Source organism: Pithys albifrons, chromosome 1, assembly GCF_047495875.1.
Source record: "Pithys albifrons albifrons isolate INPA30051 chromosome 1, PitAlb_v1, whole genome shotgun sequence".
Taxonomy (NCBI): Eukaryota; Metazoa; Chordata; class Aves; order Passeriformes; family Thamnophilidae; genus Pithys; species Pithys albifrons.
The window spans coordinates 72,859,424-72,874,871 of NC_092458.1; the positions used below are offsets into that span (position 1 = coordinate 72,859,424).

General features: G+C 38.8%; 1 protein-coding gene across 3 annotated transcripts in view; it reads left to right on the top strand.

Moving 5' to 3' along the window:
- Positions 1-15,448, top strand: part of PDGFD (platelet derived growth factor D) — a 146,716-nt gene that overhangs the window by 90,961 nt on the left and 40,307 nt on the right. The gene's annotated exons all lie outside the window — the stretch shown is intronic.

Here is a 15,448-nt window from a genome sequence, read left to right on the forward strand (position 1 = left end):
ATTGTACTTTCATATCCATCACACTTCTTATTCCCTTTTTTATAATCTGCTGTCATTTAACAAGAATAAGAAAGCCTGGAATAGCAATAATGTTAATGCTATAACAGGGGAGATCCATTGTTTGAATCATTTAACTTCAACCTCTTGTCTTTGCATGCATGTATGTCTAAGAATGCTGAAAAGAGTCCATAAACAGCACATCCTCAAGACAGAGTAAAACTATGAATATCATGCTCCCTTGCATTTAAATTGTTAGGCTTCTGGTGGAGTAAGGCATTTCAATGTAAGTAAATCCTGAGCTCTAATTTACTCTAATTTGAAGGTAATCTACTAAAGCTCAAATTCAGACAGAACAGTCTATGAAAGATCACTGGGCATAAAAATGAGGCAGTGAAACATCAGCCTCTCTATCCTGCTCTCATTTCAGTGCAGCCACAGAAACTCTGCTGCATTTAGTGAGTTTAATTCCAAACCATGTACAGATAGTTGGATAGTATTAGGCTTTCCAAAATTAATGTTATTACTCATAAGACATGGGACTCTCTACACCAGAAAGCTCACAAAAAGCTACTGTATTTATTTTATTTCAAAACTATGAGTAAACAGAGAATTTTGCAGTCTAGCAAATCTATTTACTAGAATAATCTGCAAGTGTGCTCTCTGAATGTAATACTATTTTATTTCTGAGAATAGCACTGTACAGGTGATTAGTGGTATTTGCAAGATGGGAGATAATATGTACTTAGCTGGTCTTCAAAATCCAAACTGTCCAACATAAAACTGCAGGATTAATATTCAGCAGAGTCAGCCCTTATTCTATAGGCCCCACAGTCACTCAGAGCTCAGTTCATAGATGTGCTGAGCACTGCTGACCCCTGAAGGTTGAACTCATTTTGTGTTTCTAGTCAGTAAACCAGGGAGCATTAATGAACCATGCAAAAACATATGGTATTTTCTATGAGATGAAATGAAGAACCTTTACATTGAACTTTTTCCTTTCCTTCGTAACCTTCTCCAAGACAGGGCTACTTCTGGGGGATTTCTTGAGAAATCGTGCTCAAAATACGTACAAATCTTTTACTCCCTTGTATTTTCTGGCATTTGGAGTTTGGATCTGCATGGCAGTTGTTTATTTGTATACTAGACTCTTATTGATAATTTTCCAGAGAAAATTAAAGTAAATGATTTGGAGTTTATTGATCAGCTGCATATCCTGTGCATGGTGCCAGAATGACTGGGTCAGTTTCTCTCTGTTATTCATGCAGCCAAGTAACCTCACAGTTTGGCTCTCTGGCCTCTCACTTATAAATCTTCAAGGAAGTCAGTGAAGTTCACTACATTTGTTGCAGATCAAGTTTTTACTTAGTTCAGCACTCTGCATGAGGCACAAATGAGGCACAACAGACCTTAGCACAAACATACTTCATTATTTTTGTGTACTTGTTTTTTGTATTAACTTTGCATTTCAGTATCATTTAGAGAAATAAAAGGGGGGATTATATTTCTAAAAAACCATAAATTAGACTTGTATCACTTGTATCGTATTTGCCCTTGTTAAACAAGATATGGAAAGTAAGCAACCCATGAGAGGGCTGAGTCACTCAGGACAGTGGGATTAGAACTCAGTGACTCTGGAAAATGAGTCAAAAAATAAAAGGATGATCTTCAACAGTATAAAGTTGAAAACCATATAGATATATATGAGTAATTAAGTGTCCCAATATAAGATAGGGGACAAGGGGCAGGAAAGCAAATATGTGAAATAAAGTCTGACCATCTAAAGATAGAATTTAGCAACTTCCACTCACCACGGCTGGCTCTGTCCACCTTCTTTCTCCTCCTCTTCCCTCATCCTCTGCCTCTAGACACCTCTGGCTGCCTGTACCCTCCCCTCTGTAGGTCTGAGGCACGTGGAAGGCTGGAGGGGGAGAAGTGATGATGGTTTTATAGGCAGGGGAGAGGTCCAACATGCTTCTGCCTGCTACCTGTCCATGATCTTCACTTTCCTCATGAAGTTCTAGCATTCCTTGGTGTAGGATCACGAAGTGGACCTGACTCCAGGAGTTTATTAGTGTGTTGAGTGGGTCCCACTGCCCACTGCTGATCCAGAGTTGCATATGAATCAGAATTGTTCCTGTCTGAAAAAGTCCCTCCTCTGTACTGTGTGTGACGTTGCAGGAGGAGGCAGGTATGCACAGCTGGTGGGTGGTATCCACAGACACTTCACATTCAAGGCCCCCAGTTGTAGCTGCACAGTTTGTTGGCTTAGCCTGGAAGAGAAATGTTTCCCTCTAACCTCTTTAAAATTGTCTTTTCCTTTAAGCTTCACACACCCAGAGCAAGATCTGGAGCAAACCCTGGACAGCTATTAGGCGTGAGCCTCACTTGACTGCAAATATGTTTGAAATTCCTCCCTGTCATTATCACTTAAAGCCCTTATTTCTTGGATTCTTTTTTTATTCTTTTCTTGACTGAGTTGCCTTAGAAACTCAATTTGTAATATAGAAGACATTGAGGTATTCCAGTATTTTTTTCACCCTCATTATGTAATTTCTTACTCTAAGGACATAGTCATTCACAACAGTGTAGAAATACATGAAACAGAGGAAGATAAATAATCATTTTATATAATCACCTATTTCCTTCTAAAGTGAAGTTCTTCCAGTGTCATAATTCTAGAAGAGAATGTTAACAATCTTGGAGCCCATGTTTTACAACCTCATTAGCATGAGCATTTACTGAAATAGTCTAGGAACTCATTCAGGACCATGTTCCAACAATAAAGGTGAACATTTGGAATTAAAATTCTCAACCCTGCATCTAATATCATTTTAATGAGCCAGCTAGGAGATTTTGGATTCCCTTTGGTGTTTACAATCTATATTTTAAGTTTATTGTAAAAGGTACTCATTTTTTATACATTTATAACAGTAAATTGCTATTGCCTTACTAATTGTTTGGTTGATCCTAAATTAAATCTGTATTTTGGAATTTTGACTAAAATTATTGGAAACAAGGGCTACAAACAAGGAACATACGTATATATATTTACATTTATATAAAGATGTAAGACTAAAAATTATATTTACATATACATCTTTATATATATATATGTGTGTGTGTGCTTTTACCTTTTCTTTATAATACAATTCATGAGTAGGAAACATCACATGGCATTAAGAGCAATCTTATTTGCAAACTTATTTACAAACTTAATTTGGAATTGTAAACCAACAGAGGTGGACATGTGGTACTGAACTGGAGAACATAAGGGCAATTTGTCCCAGGATAAACATATGTGCTAAAATGTGTACCAATGTGTTAAATCCTGAGTAATTTTGTGTTGTTTGAAATGACTTTTTTTTGACTGAAAGAGCTATAAAAAAGTTAGTGGAATGGAGGAGGGAAGAACTTTGAGTTTTGATGTGGAATTTTACAGGGAAATAGCTTTCTGCTGAACACCCAAGCTATAGGTCACCACTCCTATGCTCAAAAAAAAGAGCATTGGTCACAAAATGGGGTAAGAGATCACAGTTAGTGTAATAAATTTAATTACTTTTCCATACAAAGAATATTGACCAGTCCAAGTTAGTTTCAAATTCTAAACATAAACTCTTTGATACTTGCCTGTTAAGCTCACAATAAAACAAACAAAACTGGAAGAACAATCAAAAAAATGAAAATAGGCAAAATAGGAACCTAATCCTGATATTTTTACTCACTAACATCACTCTGAATTAAGGCTCCCTATATTTTGCCAGATTTGTTTGCACAAGTAGTGCAGCAGTATGCTTCAGGGCTTTTTTAAGGAAGTCAATAAATAAACACACTTTTAAGAGTTAACATGATCACACAAAGATTCAGCCACCAGTGTGAATGCAGATTCATAAAGATCATAAGAAATGTTTAATTCTAAACTGAATTCAGTCTGGAAGCTGCATGAGTCTGCTGTGCTTCTGTTTTAGCCTGTCACTTCTTTCACAGAATAGATAGATGATTCATTCCTGTATCCAAAAAAAAATATTTTGCCTGAAAACCCATCTAATATAACTCATGTGACAGCAGTAGTGATAATGGCGCATGGATACCTTCCCTGGTATTAGATAATCCACAGAAGGAATCCCAGTGAATTGCTTGGGGTACAAAAGGAAAAGAATGGGGTGGAGGGGAATGTGTTGGTTAACAAAGTGTTTGAACATGAAATAAATCTCACAATGTAGAAGCAAGAACTTACACATGGACGTTTTATCTGTTCTTTTGCTTTTGATTGCCTGCCTATGCTAGACAGCAGAGATTTTTTATAAATAGAACCCATGTGCAAAACTCGTAACAATACATATGATGAAACTTCTATTTTCTTAAGTTTTGGCAGAAAACTATTTCTTCAAAGCATACCACCTTCATAAAATTTTCAGCCAGAGGCTCACCTTTCAGGAAAGAATAGTTAAGTCCTAGTTCCTAATTCGATAAAACTTGCTCAAAATCTATAACATTCCTTCCACAACTTTACATAAGCAGACGATTTAAGAGATTATCTATGCACAATTTTATTTACTTTTCTCTTTTTTTACTTTGAAAGTTGTTACAATTTTTAAGAAACAACGTAAAATGACAGCATGTTAAAAAGATAGATTATGTCTCTGTGCATCTTAAGACATGGAACATTTCAGAGTATTTTATATGGGGAGGAGGAACACTTTCCATTTAATGAAGGTTCCTGAGAATATAGCAATTCTCAATCTGCTGCTTAATTCATGGGACCTAACCTGTCCTTCAGCAAGGTTTGAGGAAGAAAGGAAGGTGCTGTGGTAGACAAATGAAGCAGTGTGGTAGGCAGGGGCATTCTGGTTCTCCTACCACTCAGAGCAGAACAAAAGAGTGAAAGGTACAAAAAAAAGTAAAAGTGGGAGTCAGGTAGCTTGGCAATAATGAAAGGGTGTTCTTGTGTTGAGAAGGCACATCTGGACAATCAATTTCACAGGCAACTTTGACTGCTCCAGGGGCAGTCAAAGTTCCTAATTAAAGGATTCAATCCATTGTTCGCACCTAACCGAGAGCTTTTACTCCCTTCAGCATACTGTCACACGTTCCAAAATCCTGAACCTTTACTGCCAACTCCAAAGTCTTGCCTTCCCCATCTCCATTCCTCTAAGGTGGAAAACCTTGCAGGTTTTCTAATCTGAGACCCACCAGATGAGCAAAGCATATGAGTCACAGAAAGCCTGGAGCCTGCAACCAGAGCAGCCAAACCTGACCTGACCCAGTCAGTTGTCCCAGACTGCATCTTCCCCCAGTATTCTCTAGACATGGTCTAATGTTGTCCCTCTCTTGGCAGGTCTCTTCTGAAGGTCTGATGACCCTTCCATGTTTACCCTTGTCTCAGACACAAAGATTGGTTACAATCCTTCATCTGTGTGATTGAATTTTAAATTTCATTAGGAGTCTCATGTCTTGTGTCCTAATTTTTTAAAGACATTTGAAAGTCAGAAGTGACACTGATAAGAGTGTCGTGAACTGAAGTAGTTTTCAGGGAGAAGAGGAATCCCCTACCAGCTTGTCATCAGAGGATTCTACAAATACTAGAGTGAAGGACTGATACAGGATCATCAAGGAATAGCAGTGAAACCATGGCAGCAACAAAGGAGGAGACTTCAGAAATAAAGGTTTTTGTGGATAAGATGCTACAACTTGTCACAGAAGGGGAGGATAACCCAGGTTCTTCTTAATAAATCCCTTGGGGTGGATTAGAGTGAAATGACACTAAATAATCAATGTTTGTGAACATATATATGTAGGGTTTATTTTAGAACAATTTTAATTCAAAGGTAAACAGGGATGTTGTCATTTTGGGTATTATCATCTATAGTAATATAGCAATATTAAAGCATAAAAATACCTCTTCAGGAAATGTATGAGTGAGGAAAAGAGAAAGAACGGGTGAGGGGTCATAAGATATATATATACTGGATCCAGCAATGAAACTTGGTCCTCGATGTCTGTTGATTGAAGCAATGGTCTTAATACATTGAGGGTGGAGAAAGCCCCCCAAACTCAAAGATGAGTTATTATACACTTCAACCTCAGGTGGGAATGCTTTGTACCTCCCCTGAGACAGAGATTTTTACAATGGATGGTGCCACAGGACATGTTACAAGTCTCAGACACCTCCTGAGACTTTACAGATGCCTATATGTCAGCATCGATCATGGTCCATCATGGTCCAACACTTGAGATGAACAGCCCAGGCCAGATGTAAAATGTCTTTGAGGTTCCCTGGAGGGATTTTTACAGCAGAGTCATCATGTGAGGGAGGACATTGGCATGATAAGAAGGATTGTCCCACATCACAGGATTTGCCTCTTATCTAGAAATCCAGTTTGTAGCTTCAGGTTTGCATGTCCTTCTTCCCCTGGGATAGTTGGCCAATGGCACCCACTTATGTGATCTGAAGGTCCTTTCAAAGTAGGCATATTCAGGGAGGGTTGGACTTTGCTGGATGAGCACCTGTTTCTTTTCAGTGTGCTACAGTGGACAAAAGTCTCTCAGTGATCTTTCAATGGTTAAGCCATCAACTATTTCAGTCTCTGACACATCCAACAAACATGCAGTAGAAGAGGCAACTCCTCAGAAAGAGGGAAGGCAGCAGAAACACCAAAACACCATGGTCAGAGAGGAAGGTGAAGTCCAGACAAGCAAGTATCCCTGAAAGCTGAAAGGAAAAATTACAGAATGAAAGAATAGGGAGGGTATGAATAAAAATATGAAACTTGGCAATCACATACTGGAAGTCTTCCGTCTTTACCAGTACTGTGTCCATGTGTCACTTGTTGATTACAGTCACATGAAAGCAGTTTAAGGTGGACTCAAGAAGGGTGATTGACAATTAAGGAAATATTTTTAACAAGGGAATGAAGGAAAAGAAGGATTTGTATAAAGCATAAGAGTTGTGGTGGCATGGTTAGGAAGAAAAAGATGCAAATAAATGGGAGATTTTAAACAGGCAGTGGACCTGAAATAAGAAAGACTATGTCTAAGAGAGAAGGGAGGGGAGGTATGGATCAGGCAAAAAGCAAGACAAAAGTAAGGTAATTTCACTAGAACAGCCTCTTTTGGCAAAACCTCTGACTGTGAACTTGAGGAATCATAAAACTGGGTTTTAGTATGTTTCAAGAGTCAGCTGGGAACATAGATGAGAACTTGAGTTAGGAAGATATCAGAACCAGAAGCAGTAGGACCCAGTGAGCATGTAGAAGCTCCTGGAAGCTCTTTGACTTCAACTGATAAAACAATTGTTTTAATCAGAAAGAAAAATAGACTTTTAATGCCTGTGTTTTCTCAGCTGCAAGCATGTGTGCCTGCCAGTTTTGTTGTTTGAACAGCATGAGGGAGAACTGGCCATTTGCTGTCCTCCATCCCTGATTTGTTGACAGCTCAGTTAAAGGGTGGCTCCTTTGCAGGATGTTGTCATCGATCTGCTTTAACATAACTGCACTCCTGTTCATGTCCAGTTCCTGGTGAAAGTACTACATCTTTAACCTAGGCTTGTGTTATATGCTGTATGAGAATTCACCAAACTCCTGGCCAAAAACGAGAAAATGTAGTACTTTGCATCTTCAAAGCGTTGTGCAAACGCAAGTTTGCTATTTTCAAATCCAATGTCCTGTCCCAAATAAATGATTCTAACAAGACTTAGAGGCATTGTTGATTTAGGATTGCTTTAGATTTTGAAGGACTGCATTTCCTGAAGACATTTCTTCCCTGTTTAAAGAATTTCTGGGGAAATCAGTGATCCACAGGAAATTTCTACTTTTCTAAGGTAGGTTAGAGGTGGTACAAAAGATAATGACAGAAAAGATCATAATGTGCAGTACAACAGGAATACCCATGTTAGACAAAAATAATCACAGGCTCAAAAACTTCATTCAGTATCAACATCATTTCTTGCAAAATACAGCAGAAGCAAATTGGAAGATGCAAATTCCAAGAAGCACACAATTATAATAACAATGAGATCAAACAACTACATAGCGTGTAAGAACAGCAGATAAGAGCCACAGGAATGTTGCAGTTCTTGGGAAGTGTGTAAACCCGGCAGAATAGTGACTTCAATATTTTAATTAAATGAATGAAGGGAATCACAATATCATGGCAACTGCCCATGATCTTGGCACTGAACTTGGCTAAGTGAGGGCATGTCTGAAGATTCATGGTGAGCTGTGGATTTCCTTTAGCTTTCATACTCATACTGCTTCCTGGTTCATAATCAGATTTTAGTCCTAATATATCTGGAGACATAAAAAAATTCTATATGAAAGCTAATCTTTTCTCTGTTCTTCAAATGTCAGTTACAGTCAAACAATCACTGTTTAATAAAAATACAGAGTACACAATAAGTAGACTTCCAGAGAGCCAGAGTTCATGAATTTGGTTGTGGCAAAATTGTGCTACTGGACAAGGAGGAAATTAAATCCATCCCCAAACTTAGTTGGAAAACCTTAAGTAATCTTTTTTAATTAAGGGAACAAATCAGTGATTCATAACAGTCTGGTAGTCTTGTGAATGAATAGTGGTTAGAAGATGGATAGAAGATATTCAAGATATTTTGTATTAAAACTACTCTACACAAATCAATGAGTTTTAAAGAAGATTTATTATTTCAGGCTTCTTTTAGACCTTGCCAATCTTGAAATCTGTAATGCTACTTACCATGTGCATTAGACAGCTTTTGCGTGGTCTCCATAAAGCAATATTTTTAATCAACATTAAATATGTGTAGTTAGCAGAAAGTTAGGATGGATCCAGCACTGAAAATTATAATGCATTAAATGAAAGGGTACCTTTTCTGTGCCATAATGAGCATAACCTGGGAGAGGGCAAAGGCTACCCCGACTTTGCTTCCCATTCCTGTGCCAACAAAAAAAAATATGAATAGCTTGGTCCTGGTGTTTCCACACTGTACAAGAAATAGACCAATCACAGCCTGAATGTAGCTCCTGTTAGAAGACCTAGAAAGACTTCATAGCTAATTTGTCTGCTTGGAGTTGACCACTAGAAAGGCACCAGAAGAAGATACGGGAAATACAGTAGTGAACTGAACATGCCATGAACACCCCATCAGTGCTACTGTTAGACCTGTGATCCTCTCTTGGTTCTACACTAAAGAGGAGGGTTAAATCAAACCATTCTTACCTAAGTTAACCCTAAACAACACACCAGTGTGTATGAACATTAGCTGTTTGTTTGAAAAGTGTGACTATTTTAGATTTTTGACTTGAGGATGTAATGCTCTCTGTAAATCCATATTCTGTCTTTTCATTTCCACCTCAGCAACAGTTGAGGAATGTTAGCATTTGAAATTACCATAAAATATGAAGAACTTAGCTTTTATTTTGGTTTGGTATCTGTGGGGGGTGTTTTCCAGAAATCTTGTTAAAATGACAGATTTGTTGTGAGAATAAAGATGCTGTGTTTGATTCTGTAAAAGGGTTTATTAAACACCAAAGCTGTATTACAGTGCTGGACAGAGGCTTTAATTAACTCCCAGTTCTTCAGTGTGGCAAGGCTGGTCTGCCCTACCACTATGGCCACAAGAGAAAAGGAAGTGGCCTGTTCTTCCCAGACCTTGTTCCTGTTGAGCAGTCTCTGGTCTAGATTTTCCTCAAAAGCTGAAGATGCAGCTTAACTGAAGTGTACCAGCTGTGTTGGAGAAGAGTAGGAAGTCTGTCTGGTTTTGGTATTTTCTTCTGACAGGCTTCCAGAGGAAGTGACTGGTGCCTTGAAACATGCTAGACTTCCAACCTGCAGTGAGGAACTTGTGAAAACCCATCACAGCAGGTGTTGGTTGCAAGTTGTCTCTTAAGTCAAAACAAGGATTGCATGTCTTCACATTCTTGTGTGTAGAGGGGTCTCCGAGGTACAACTTCATGTTCTGTATTCCACCAGTACTATTTATTTGACTGTGTGTCAGCACTATCTTACAAAGCCTGGCAGCAAAATCCTGTTCTTGTACTGTTCTATCCAAGTCTGGGTTGCAGGGTCTGTTTCTTCAACCTTAGCACTGTTCGATGTGTTTTTGTCATTTTTGGCAAGCCAGGGAACACAATGTATTGTGTATAATGAGTGTTTAATTGCTTACATAATAAATCTTTGCCTTGTTTGTTGCAACAGCTGTAACTGCTGTAAATGACTTGCAGCTCTGGATTAAAAGATACTGATCATTTTAAGATTTCTGAGTCTAAATTTAGGATTGTTTTAGACTCTTTTATGATTTTTTTAAATTTATTTTGCTTAGTAATGTCTAATGCAGACAACCTAAAATCTGCTAAGTTAAAGATGTGCAGACATTTGTGCCATTTTTCCCTCAGGACAAGAATTCTCTTTATTTTAAATTCATTATTTGATAATCTAGTACCATTTTTAAATATGATAAGCATGAGAGCATATCTTACAGGACCTTTAACCATAGACTAATAAATCACTGTTGCAAAGATATTTTTCCTTTGATAATCGGTTTTCATTTTCCTTTTTTTTAATGCCATACCATTGCCTGCAATTGTACTCCTTCCTAATTTATGATTAAGTCTGTTCTCTTTGTTGCAGGTGTATATCTCCTATAGATATTTGCAGTGTGCTCTCGCATCATTGCTTTTCACTTAGTGAAGCAGTGATGTCCATATTTGGTTTTTAATCTTTCCCAAAAATTCAGGCCATTCAATCCTCTGAGTTTTTGGTGTTCTTTTCAAAACTCCCTCAGACTTTCCCAGCTTTCTGCAATGTCTCTGTAGTAACGAAGGGAACTGAGTGTAGTGATCCAAGCATCACCAAGGCTGTGTTAAAGGTGGAGTGTCACCCGCCAGGGTACTCTGCTTAGGCAGGTAGGTATGGCAGTGGCCAGCCTGGCTGCCCTGATACTGGGAGTATGTCTTTTAGTGTATTTCCTGTCAGTTCAATCTGTCTTTGAGCTCCGAGGTTTCATGAATTCCTCCTTTCACTTAACACAGCCTTTAGAAACCCATAAGGTTGCATCTTTTCAGAGTGAACTTTCCTCTTGCTCAGTTATGATGATGTTTGTGATTTTTCCATGTCCTCAGTGAAGATGCCTTTGCCTGCTGTTGCATTGTCCTCAGGTTTAGATGCAGCATCTTGACTTCAGAGTCTTGCAGCCCCAGCTCCAGGCCAGCCTCCACCACTGCTTGCCCTGACACCTTCTCACATCTGAGATCTTCCCACCACAAAGACAGGCACAACAAGCCTTTATAAAATGCGACAAAATTAATTTCTAAAAGACAGTACAGAAGCAAGTGGTGGTGTTCCAGCTTCCGGTCCAGGACACTGTGCCAGCAGGGTGGGCTGCATGGCCAAACAGAGCAGTGAAAGGGTTTGCCCGCTGTGCTCTTTTATTTGGATGCTCACTTTTCCTGCACCTGTCAGACTTACCTGAGGTCCTCTCCAGTTAAAGAAATTTCATTACTACAAAATGGAGAACAGCAATCCTAGATTCCAAACCAGGAAGATGAAAGAACAAATATCAGCTTCAGACCACATCAAGCAACTGGTTTGGTGGATGGGAGGAAGCTCGTAGCTATTCTCATCCCTCCCCACCTCCTTGAGTGACATCATAACTGGAGGTCTTGGGATCTCTACACTTCCTTTTAACAATTCTGAGTTTTATTTTGACTCTGCAGTTCCAGGCACAGGTCATCAGAGAAGGTTCTTCCTCCCTACTGGGGAAGCTGGTGTACTTGCAGGCTGCTGTTGTTGTCTGCTCAGCACATTGGTTTTGTCTTCAGTAACCTTCACACTATATACCACATTTGCAAAGACAGTCATAGCACTGTATAAATCTGTCTTCTGGTTTTTATGCATACATCTTTATTAAATATACAACCTCCTTTTTTGCTCTGAGCACTTGATAAAGTCTATGAATGTCTTCATAATAGCATAGATGCGAGACATGTCAGAGTGTTTCTAGTTTGCCCTTACACGTGCATAGTAACACACACATCTTTTATTAGTTGCAGGGTTCCTGTCATTTTAGGCCTGATAGGATAAATCTTACTAGAAAAAATTTGGCTAAATGTGACTGCTACATCAAATAACCCCTTGCCTCATGCTGAGCTTTGTGCTACTAAACTGAGCATCTCTTCCTTCCCAGTGCCTGGGTTGTTACCATAATTCTTTGCATATAACCATTTTTCAATTTTTCAGGTCACAGATTTCTTTCCATGTTAAACTGATTTGGAACATACATTCCATGCCCCCAAAAAAACCTAAAAAAGGTCTATCACACTTCCTATCTCTTGTAATACCAAGAAAAATGCAGTTCTGTTTTTCTTGACTGTCAGTTTGATGACTAGTGACAGCTTAATTAGACAAGGTCCGAGCCTGTAATGACAGGGTCAGATTTTGAAACTCCTCTGTAGCACTGGAAGCTAAAAATAATTTTTAGGTCTGTGGAATTTATGTATCTTGTTGTTAGATCAGTTTCAGCAGAATCAAATAACATCCAATTTTTCTGTGACCCTTGACAACAGGGTTTTTTTCATTTTAATGGGTTTTGGTGGGGGTATATTTTCATTGTACAAAATGATGTTTTGTGGCAAATAAAACTTATTTTCCAGGTCCCTTTCTTAACCTGCAGAAGCCTTTTTAAATAATAGTCCTGATCTTGGCAGCTATAAAAATGCTTTCTTTTAATCAATATTTGTGTCCTGATGTATTTCTTAGGTCATGTGTGGTAAAAAACACTGTAATGAAAGTTTCCCTCAGACTGTAGGAATCAGACACTGTGTTGTCTTATTCTATGTTCCTGAGTCTAGGCAACACTGTTGTCCAACCATCAGTCATATAATGAAGTCTAAATACAAGCTCTTGCAGGGTTAAACTCTCTAATAAAGAAGTCTCTGTATCCACAATTGTTAGGAGAGACAATTAAACAGGATGGATGTGAGCCAAGGCATAGGCACAAGGTTGTTTGCACTCTCACATTTTTAGCACAGCTAGTTTGGAGCCATCACAGTGCTGTTGCCAGTGTGCAGTTTGTTGTGGCCATGCTGTTTTTCAGGGTAATAGTTACATCTGAGGACATGAGTCATACTGTATCTGATCAAATTCTACCTCATTTTAGTACTAATCAAGATGTAGCCCAAAAGTTCTTACATGGAGGTCATCTTTTCTTTCATTTTCTTGTTTCTCCTGACACTCCTGACAGAGTTAATGGCGTTTGTGAGCCCTGGAGTTCAATGGTTGCAGACTTATGGGTAATTTTGAAAAAGAATCTTATGTTTGGTGATAAAAATTAAAATAACAAACAAACCCTTAACCTTGAGAAAATAGCCCAGAAATTATGAGGCTATCTTTTCTGCTGCTGTAAAACAGGGTAAAAAAACCACCTCAGGGCCACAAAAACTTAATCTTATACCAAGGTCTGGCCAATAAACTTGAAACAAAAAAAATTCTAGACAGAACCTGGGCACTATGAGAACAGGTTCTGTATGCTTTGTGTTGCATGCTGAAGAGGCCAGTAGTAATAGAAATAGGCTACTGAAAACTGCTTTCTTTAGAAGCGAACAGAAATTGGGAATGCTGTGTATCTATGGGAACTTAAACCAAACAAAGCAATGGCTACTTGTTTACGGATAAGGTGAAACTTTTGCACCTGACTGGAAACCAGATCCTGTTTCAAAATGTGCACTTTACTACTTGTATTAGTTCTGAACTGCTTCCCCTCTAGGCAGGCATAGTGACCACAAGCTCTTGTTTGCTTGTCTTAGTGCTGATGGCTAGCAAAGAGCCTGGATGTATCAGTCGCATTCTTATTCAGGCCTTCCACCTGTTTTTACATATGCATGAGTTTATACAGAAAAATTGGTATTATTAAGCTCTGAAGGGAAAAAAATCGGATCAGATAATGTAACACAGCAGAAAATAGGACACTATATATGTGCAATTTATCTCCATCAGAAATGTGTGAAAGTAAACACTCTGCTTTCCCACCTTCACAGCAACTTTGTGCGCTGACAGTGCTAGTTCAGTGCTGCTTCAGGTACATTTTCCAGGTGCATTAAGGAATAGATTAAAAAAGAGACAACACTTCTGATGTCAACAGCTGAAATCTGGAGGATTGCATGAGTGCTGGTATTCTGGTGGTGCAGTGGCCATCCAGGACGGTTAGTCCTCCTGGACAAAGATGGAGTTGGTGAGCAGGAGGGCTGTGCTAAAACCAGCAGTAGAAACACAACATCTGTAGGTTTGCTACATTAAAAATGCTGTCTTGTGTTCAGAAAAGACTCAGACTTTTTTGAAACACAGAGCAAATACTTTCTGATGGAGTGTGCAAGAGCAATCTCTTTCAGTTTTCTCCTTGTAAGCCTGCATTGCTGATGGAGGTGGACAGCCAGAAAAACTGGCCTCCACAGACCAGCACTGCAAAGGCCAGGATGGTATGGGTTTGGTATCACCTTGGCATCTCCATGATGGGGTATGAAGTTACCTTCTGCAGTTTTTATTGGTACTGATATCACACCCATGTAGATCAAACTAACTGGCTGTGTCTGTTGTCTGGAGAATACACATCTTTGGTGTTCAGAGAAGCTACTTCCACTCACAAAGCTCATTTTTTTCTGAGCATAAATCTGTCCTGAACCCATGGGAAGGTGGTGAAGACATGCAAATGTTCACACTTCCCTACCAGTGAGAAGAGGCTCCACCTTTGTCCGTGGTCCCTGGGAGGCAGTGGTTTGTGGTGATGTGATATCCCCTTGGTGATTTTGGTGGTGGGTATCCCCTTGGTATGGGGAAAGCATCTCCTTGTGCCCTGGGGAAGATCACTGTCAGGCATAAGTCACCCTGTGCTACTGTGTCACATTTCAGATTAATACTTTTTTTAAATTGTGTTCCATTCAGTGTCTTGGCATGAGTTCCTTTCTGAGTCTGTGTGTGTCATAAAACAGAGTTTATGGCTTGTACCTTTTTCTCAGTTTACATTCTTAAAATGAAGGCATATTTTTCTTTCCTGCCACTGCTTCTGACCTGATAGTCAAACATATTTCTTGACATTAAATGGTGTTTCCAATTTCACTTTAGTTTTTCCAGCTTTATTTTTTTCCAGCTTCAATTTCTATGACATTTTCCAGGTCATTAGTATAAAACTGAAATAAACTGTTCTTGATTTTCTTTGCTTGAAAATATTTAGCCTATTATAAGTCTACAGACATCCTTAGTCTATTTCTTTATGCTGGTTTTAGTCAGAATTTAAATAAAATGTCTCACACACTCATTCTGACCCAGAACACACCTTTCTGGTTCAGAGATTATGGTCTCAGTTTGGTCTTTAGAGAGATTTTCAATGCTTTTTTTTGTAAACTGATCCCAAAACTGTTAACACAGTTTAGTTAAATTGCTTACAAAGTGGTGGCAAATATAAGGAGTTTTTACCTGCTCTTCATCC